Source organism: Mobula birostris, chromosome 9, assembly GCF_030028105.1.
Source record: "Mobula birostris isolate sMobBir1 chromosome 9, sMobBir1.hap1, whole genome shotgun sequence".
Classification (NCBI taxonomy): Eukaryota; Metazoa; Chordata; class Chondrichthyes; order Myliobatiformes; family Myliobatidae; genus Mobula; species Mobula birostris.
The window spans coordinates 30,388,808-30,398,273 of record NC_092378.1 but is presented as its reverse complement, the minus strand read 5'-3'; positions in this window follow the sequence as shown (position 1 = coordinate 30,398,273).

The following is a 9,466-nucleotide window of genomic DNA, read 5'->3' as shown; positions in this document are numbered from 1 at the left end:
GCACCTTGGTGGCTTCTGCTTTAGCTCTTGTGAGGGCAGCCACACTTGCCGACGTCCTACTGCTGGATGCAGACGACTTGGTGCTTGATCGTGGAGCCCTCGTACCACTTTTTGAAACATCTAAAGATTTTGCCTTTTCACTGTAGTGTTCTTGTGCAGTGTGTTGAAACTCTGACTAAACACCAAGTTAAACCGGAGCCAATGAAGACAGAGCTTTTGATAAAATAATACAAAGCATATTCAGTGTCTGTTTCATTCTCGACACCACATTTGCATTGTAAATACTTGTAAATAAACCTCATCAACCGTCATTTCTTTTAACAGAATCAGCGTTAATATATTTACTTCACCATGCCTACTGTCATATGAACTTACGACATTGCCTCTATAATGTTTCTTTGTGGATAGAAATGGAGTCTTTCACAATCATGCTGTATACGTGAGCCTTGCTTCCTTTGTTTTCTACGAACCAGGAGTTACCGACAAGACGCGGCGAAACCAGAAGTGATGTCATAACATGCCATGATATACCATAGACAATAAATTTTACCTTTTGTTAAACTGTAACGTAGTTATCAACCTTTGACCTCAACTAGAAAATATATACAAATTATTTAAAGTGGGAATTTAATAAAGTTAAATAAATGCCTTAAGGGCAACACAGTCTTGTCTGCAACTTCACAGTGTGAAAGAGACAGATGATCGAAGAGTAATAAGGATCGCTCCACAAGTGGCGGGTGTGAGACTGAAAATGGAGTTGGACACAGGCTCAGCTTTAACAGTGATCTCTGTACACGGCTATAAACGACTGTTTTCGCACATACCTCTGAAACGAACGAAACTTCTACTAAAAACTTATGCAGGACAGAAAGTGCATCCCGAAGGTAAAATTAAAGTGACGGTGACCTACAGAGATAAAACACAGCAACTGAACCTCTATGTACTGAAGAATGGAGGACCACCGTTGCTGGGACATGAATGGCTCAGGAAAATTCAGTTGGATTGGCACACAATCAAGGCACTAGGTGTGTCAACAAAGGAGGACAGCTCGGCGGGGAAGATGTCTGCAGCTCTCCTCTCACCCATTGTCGACTGTTACAATAACGAGGAGATAGACAACATCGACAGGGAAACAGATATTGCTAATAAGCAGGATGATGAAGACTACCTGGAAGTAAAAGAGCAGGTGTAGCAGGAGAAATTGACATCTTTCAAAAGACAGCTACAGTAGTTACAGGAAGACACTTTGCAGGAGTATCAGAAAAGGAAGAAGAAACTAGGTCAACAATACAATGAAAGAACACGAAATGCAGAGCTTCTTCTGCAACTGGAGACAGAACAAGTGGAAAGGAATTATATTAAAGGGAAGAAAGCAGCAGTGGAGGAATTTGAAGATAAAAAGGTTGAGTTAGAAGAAAAGAAAAAGATGATTGAGAATGAGAGGCTAACAATGGAACTCACAGGAGATTCTATGGAGATAAAGCCAGTAATGACTAGGAAACTAAGGAGGAGACCTAATGACCCTGTTCCAATTACAGACAAAAGACAAAAACCTGCACCTGCGTAGTTAAATTACTTGTTAACAAATGAACAGATAATGGAAGATCTGTGGACTCTCAATAAGCTTAAATCTCTGAAAAGGCCAGCATCTCTGTCTTCTCCTGAACAATTTCCTTGGGAAAGATCGATGAAAATTGGTCATCTCTTAAAAGCTCTTGGACAAAATCAGTTCCATTCAAACAGAACAGCTTTCGCACAAGGTAAATCTTGAATCAATCATTTCCTCCAATGAGAATCTTACACTTAATCCTTTGCAGGGAAATTTCTTTTGCATGTACATATTTTGAATCCTCAGCCAATGTGTCTTGTTTTGCACAAAGAAGCTGGGAAACAGCATCAAAACAGAGGCAAGTTCTGGCAACAAACTGTAAGATTTCTATTGTTGTATTTTCACACTTGTGCTGAATGTGCATCTGAAGGAATTCTCCCTCTTGAGCCAGGTATGCAATCTTTTCTTGCACTGTTCGCAACTGGGATTTTTCATACATAGAATCCTCCAAACAATTCAGAAACAGTGCATAGATTTCAGTGTCATTTTCTTGACCAAGATTTGTGGTTTTTTTTCAACTTCAGACAGATAGCTCTGCAGGTAATCCTTAATATCAGCAAAATTGTACTTTAACAGCAGCTTAAGAACAATGGATAAATCTCCTTTTTATGCTAGGACTTCATCATTTCAATAAAACTTCTCAATTCCTTCACTTGTGCTTTCACTTCTTCAATTGGATCCTGATTCCTGTCACTGTTTAGCTTCAGATCAGTATTGTTCTGTACCGGGAAGTTTGGTCTCTGTCCTCCTGCAGAGGTGAGATTGTGATGGAATGCATGGCCCATTGATGCATGTGTGTTACTTCCAGAGGGCAAAATTGCAACTCCATGCTTTGTCAGATGATGGTAACAAAGAGATGGGTCTGGGAGCTTTCTTTATGACTTCTAGCCATTCCATTCTGTCACTGTATTCTGACTCTGTGTCACTGTCCAGGACAAAGCTCTTTTCACCAAATTTAGTCTCTCACAGGCAGGTAGATCCAGTATTGACTGTACATTCTTCAGCACCATCACAAATGACAGCATGTGCACAATATTTTTGTGTGATACTTTTGCCACACATGTTCCTTTAACTGGAATGTCTGCACCTGAATACCCAGTCACTTTTATATTTGTCTTGTTACATACCTCATGGGTATCTTGTGACTGTCTTATGACCATGATGTAATTGAGTATCTTGTGAGCATGATTAATTGTCTTGTGATGGTGGAGTGATGTAATCTTCCTGCCAGTGTGAGGTCACATGATGTAATTTTCCTGACGGTGTGAGGTCATGTGATGGCATGTTCCAAGAGGTATATAAGGGGAAACCCCTGTTGTCACAGTTAGTTCGTTAGTTAGTTTTGCTGCGTATTCGTCTCATGATGCAGTTTCGCTTTAAAGTGGAGTTTTACTTTCTATTTTAAGGTGCTAAGGTTGTTGCTGGCAGATTCGCCAATCGCTGCCAGTTTTTGTTTGTTGCACCTTTGTTTTACCTTTACAGTCTAGTATTGGAGAGTGAAGACCTTACCAAAGTACAGGAACCCGAAGGATTGAGTAAAGTTGGTGTCCTTCGGCGGTTTTATAAAGGATCGACCTTATTGAATCTTCTTTCAGGGATAGTGGCCCGCATCTGAGATAACCCCTGGAAGATCAGGAAGGTTTATGCAGTGTTCACCCTCCAGCAGAAAGGTCAGTTCCTTTAAGCCATTTTATTTCCTTTGTCGTGAATCCTTTGGACAAGGCATCTCTCAGCTGGGATCAGCAGTAATGTCATGTCTTCGAAGAAATCAGTTTTCAGGGAAGTGTCTCCCTATTGACTGTATAAATCACTTGGACTTTTGAATCTACCACTTTAAGACTGTGTTCGAATTTACCACTTTAAGAACTATTCCAGAGTTTGGCTGTTTGTTAAATTGCCGTATAGCAGTTAACTTCCGGTTAAGTTAGTTGTTTGTTTACTTTTCACTATTGTTGAGCAGAGTTTAATAAATGTTTATGTTTGTTTATAAAACCTGACTCAATTCTATATTTGTGTTAAGCGTAAAGGAGGGGAGCTTCCTGTTCTGGTTAACAACAGATGGTGCAATCCTGGTCATATTACGATCAAGGAACCTGTTTGTAGCCCGGATATTGAACTTTTTGCTGTTGGCTCCGGCCATATTCCACCAAGATGCAACACTGGGTGTCATGGGAGGTTGTTCCTGCCTGTGGCCATCGAACTTTGCAGCTCCTCCTGTGGAGGGTCAGACACCCTGAGCCAATAGGCTGGTCCTGGACTTATTTCCATCTGGCATAGCTTGCATATTGTTGTTTGATTGTTTGTGGTTTTTGTATTGCTATAATTATGCTCTATTCTTGGTTGGTGCAGCTGTAACGAAACCCAATCTTCCTTGGGATTAATAAAGTATGTCTATCTATCTATCTACCTATTCATTGTTGCTGACCACGTAAAAGTCTTATGTAACTTTGGTCTTAAACTCAGATTCTGCATGAACATTTACTTGTTCTCCAGTATCAAGCTTAAACAGAATATTGTTTTGATTCACTTGCAATGGAATAGTCCAGTCATTTTTACTTTGTTTGTTTTCACAAAGCACATCTATATAAAACTCCTCCAGTTCATTTTCAAGAACTGCATTTACTTGTTTTATTTCCTTTCTACTTCTGCAACAGCGTGAAAAATGATTATTCTTACTGCAGTCGTTGCACATTTTACGATATGCTGGACACTGTTTAGGCTGGTGCCGCCGCCCACAGCGATCACATAGCTTTTTTTTCTCAGATGACGTCTTGCTCTCTATTGGTTTTGTTGTCACTCTATTATTATTTCTAATATGTTCGCGCTTTTCCACAGAGTCTATGTGGCAGCTCAGTGAAAAGTTCTTTAGCCTGCGATGTCACTGTTCTGAAGCTTTGCAAAGCATCAAGGCTTTTTCCAAGTCTAAATCTTGTTCTCTCAGACCATTATCCCGAATGCCACAAACAATTCTGTCTTTAATAAGAGAGTCTGTCAATTCTGCAAGCTCGCGTGTTTACTCCAGTGTCTCAATTCAGTAACATATTGATCAATTGTTTCAGCAGCTCTCTGCATACATTTGAAAAATTTATACCGCTGATACGTCACATTACGCTTCGGTATACAAAATGCTTCAAATTTGTCCATTATTGACTTCAAATTTAAATTATCTCTATCTTCAAAAACTAAGTGATTATATACCTCAATTGTGTCGTCATCTATTACGTGAAATAGAAGTGCAGCTTTCGTTTTTTAAAAAACGCAAACAACAGGAATTCTGCAGATGCTGGAAATTCAAGCAACACACATCAAACTTGCTGGTGAACGCAGCAGGCCAGGCAGCATCTCTAGGAAGAGGTACAGTCGACGTTTCAGGCCGAGACCCTTCAAGACCTGACGAAGGGTCTCGGTCTGAAACGTCGACTGTACCTCTTCCTAGAGATGCTGTCTGGCCTGCTGTGCTCACCAGCAACTTTGACGTGTGTCGCTTTCGTTTTTTTCCCATTTTTTATCTGCTCCGATCACCAATAAATATATTTCAAAACGCTGCTTGAATTTTCTCCAGTTCTCAGCTACATTTCCAGTCAGCTGAAGTGTTGGCGGAGGTTGAAAACCTTCCATTTTTAAACTGTTAGCAAACACCAAAACAGTTCAAACTCTTTTTCCTTTGATTATCTTCGCTTCTCCCGTGTTAGCGAAAGTATTATTCATCCAGACCAACTTCTGACACCACGTTGTGTTCTTTATATTAGTATGTACCGTGGGTTAACAATAAAGAATCATATTCTGGAAGAATTAGAACTTTTATTTACAGCAATAAAACTGAACCACATTTTTACCATGCAGTGTTCCAGATCATTCTATCATTTCTGTGCATGCTCAGAACTCTCTCCACTCACATTCTGACACGTCATTACTCGTTATTACACGTGATATCACCACACCCCCCCCTGAGACTTGAGTTATAAATGGGTCTTAGACCAAAAGTTAAAAAAAAGGCTTGTTATAATTTGATATTATTACATTACTTTGTTATAATTTGATATTATTACTTTACTAAGTAAACAAATGGTATGTTAGGAGTAAACATATTTGCTTAGCATAGTGCCCCAGTAAAAAAAAAGTTGATACACTATTAAAATAAAAGGGGAGGAGTGTACTGTATAGCCTACATTATAATAAGGGACTACTTTATGTTGTAGTAACATGCCATTGAATGTGCTATTAGGCGCATATTGCAGACATCTCACCTCATTTCAGGGAGGTAGCACCACCACCCCTGCCCCCCGCAACCCCATATCCCCCCACCCCCAGTTGACCTCCAAGGGTGTATGTGTACAGGACATTTGATTATGAAAGAACACAACAATTTATTTGATCACATATTGAAACTATTTACACACACACACACACACACATATATATATATATATATATATATATATATATATATTTCTTGTTGGGTATTTTGTTGGCAATCTCAATGCTAATAGCTAAATGCTAATACAAGTAACTTTTCTATTTCTTTTGCAAACTTTCCTTGTACTGTGATGTGGCAAGTCTACAGGGAGTTTGGCCTCATCACGTAGGACATCAATAAAGAATCTCCTTAGCAGCTAGCCAGCTAGTTTAAATAACGTTAGCTATGCTAATGAATGAATGACACCTGTTAAACTCACCTCAACAGTCATTTAACCCACCATGGGCAATAGAAAAGTCACTGTTGCAAACAGTGCAGTGAGCAACACTGTTATTATTTTTGACCCCTATTAGGCAGGGGTACACTTTAGTGTAGTCTGGGGTGAAGTACGTTTTATATTTTCTTTTTTTGGAACACTCTGCCATGGTGCTGCAGGACACTAAACTGAACTGATGGACAATGAAAGAGAGAGAGAGGTCAACTGTAAAGCCCGCCCACAGAGAAAACTGATAGGTCTACTTAGGACAAAGAGAGACTAGTCAGGATGCTCTCTCTGTCACTCTCTCGCTACATCTGTCACTCGCTCTCTGTCTCTGTTTCTGTCTGTCTGTCTCTCTCTCTCTCCCTCTTGCTTGCTCGCTCTCAAAAAAATCGATTTCCGGAATATTGTATATAATTTGCGGGCATCAGGGAGCTGCTATCAATATGCGGGAGACTCCCAGAACTTCCAAGAGCAGTGGGATGTCTGATATTGAACATGTGCTATTAGGCACGTATTGATCTGTACATGTGTGTTCAGTTTGGTTTCAGTCAGTAAAGAACCCTGTTAACTTAGCTCCCGTCTCCAGCGTTCTTATTTATAGCTTTGTTGTGTAACCCGGCCACATACACAACACTTCATCTATGACGTATTCAGCCTCTCAGGTGGCTCTGAGTATATCTAGCTTCAGCTCCAGTTCCTTGGCTTTGTCAACCAGGAGCTGAAGTTGGGTGCACTCTCTACAGATATAGCCATCGGGAAGACTGTCAGCTACCCTGAAATCCCACTTTTTACAGGAGGAGCATTCCACCACCTTAACCATTCTGCCTATACTTGAACTAAGGACGAAGGATTTACAGACAATATAAAAAAAATCTCATCTGTTCTTACCTGTGCCTTCTCTCTGAAACCTTTGCGTTTTGCACTCACCTAAGTCACTTTCTCAGCCTTTTCTTACAGAGCTTTGGCTCCAACTTCTCAAGCCCAAGTTCCACAAAGAAAACAACTCAGCATCCTTAGTCTCCACCCATTCAGAATCAGAATCAGGTTTATTATCACCGGCGTGTGTCATGAAATTTGTTCATTTCTCGCCAAAGCCTGACCACTCTAACACTGCCCCACTCCAACAATGGCCACACTCACAATGGCAGCTTCACTTGCACTTCCCTTCTTTTTATTGACTAAAATAAAACTTACTTCTGGTGAAACTTGATCTTTTCAAATAGCCCCTGCCCGGCAACAATGCCTCTCTTCCACTTGCTAATTCAAGTAATAACTCCCTCCCGATGAGATTTGTTCTTTTCAAATGGCTCCCCCTCCCCACCCTGCAATGATGTTGGTCTCTCCCTCACTAATTCAAAGAATGATTCACTGCTGATGAGACTTGTTCTTTTCAAATGGCTCTCACCCTGTAACAATGCCTCTTTCTCACTTGCTACTTCAAAGAAATTATTGCAGGTGCCTTGAAGTTCCAAAGGGTTAAGGTAAATTCCATTCCTGTAAATTCCTCTAAGCCCGCTGGCAGGATAAGTAGACCAATATCAGCATTTGCACCCAGTACTGAAGTCACAATGACATTTGGTTCTGATGGGCGGGTCACATTGTTTGCAAGCTGAATACTAGACTCCAAAAATAGTCTCAACAGGTGGAAAATATTCAATAATGGTTTCAAAGCCAGGTCTGTGGAATTGAGGAGGACAATATCAATTGATGTGTAGAAAATATGAAAAACTGTAGATCAAATAGATCAAAGACAAGGGGGGAATTGGTAGAATTAGTTGGGAATTCAGTGGAAAAATACTAAAGAATATTGTGGTCTGGAATGGACCTCCTGAAGACAGAAAACTTTATTATATTTAAAATATATCCTTGATTTAGATCTGGGAATTAATCATGAAATCAGTCAGTTTAATTTTTTTGTATCGGCCTGGACATACCGCCAAATGGCTGAATTTCTCTATTGGGTATTGGTTGCAGTTTCAGACTCATAAATTTGACCTTGGTGCTCAATTTGAAACTAGAAAATGCATTATACTTTCTACCCAAATTGCTTTTTAATGCCAAATGTGTCATTTAGAGAGCTATTAAATGTAACATAAAAGGAGATTGGTTTGGAACATCTATTCTTTATGACTTGGGTCCATGTAGTTTCATAGAAATTTTATTTATGCAATTTTATTTCTATAGATTTTAAAAGATTTTATTCTAAAGTTAATTTCCTCACAACTTTGTAGAAGATCAAGAAGTCTGAACTTAATGCCTTGCTTTATTACAATCCCAAATTACCCTGACTCATCGAAGCAGCCCCAACAGTCTCTTGGTGCCTGACTGTGGTTTGGTTAAATCCTTTTTCATATCAAAGTAATCAAAATTATCCTTTTATGGATCAATGACAATGGTTACTTTAATAGAAAAATCTGAGAATTAACTAATGTGTCCAGGAGCATGATATAAAAATGTTTTGTATAGACAGTGTAAATTTAATTTCACAATTCTAGAAATATTCTTAGTTCCTACTGTGAATACTTCTTGAATACAAGTCCAGATGGAGAAATTTTGTTTCTTAAATAATTTACCAGCTGCACTGAGAAGCCAAGCGTCAGTTTATTTCCCTACTTTCCTTATCTCCTTCTCTGAGGTGGGGTTGCACAGGAAAACTGTTTCTAAGGAAGCTTTTTGCTACTTGATATTGCAGATTTTATCTTGGTTTCCTTTTCTTTGGGAATATTACGGCAAGGTAGTAAATGTGGAATCCTGGAAAGATGCCTGTAAGAAAGAAACAACATTTTAAGGGAAGTTTTTCTTAGTAACTTATTCAGCATCTTCAGTAACTTCTGGCCATGGTAAGAATTTGAGACTGTGTTCTAGCTCTGCAAAGCTAACCATCTCAGAGTGCAACAAGGAGCAAAGAAGATCTTCTTGAGCTACTTTCCACCGCTCCTCCGTGTTTATTAAAGGTATCTGGTATCATAATATTACAAAGTACACATCTAGCAGATGTCAATAAAAGGCAAAGTTCGTAAGTATTTATATCTAAACCTCATGAACTAAATTAACCAGGAACACACACTGCACTAGAGTATTAATCCCTCAAGATTATGGAAATCAAAGCACATCAGTGAATTAAATTTGAGCAGATTTCATTATGGATTATTTACTCTTATGTAATTAATGAACAGTT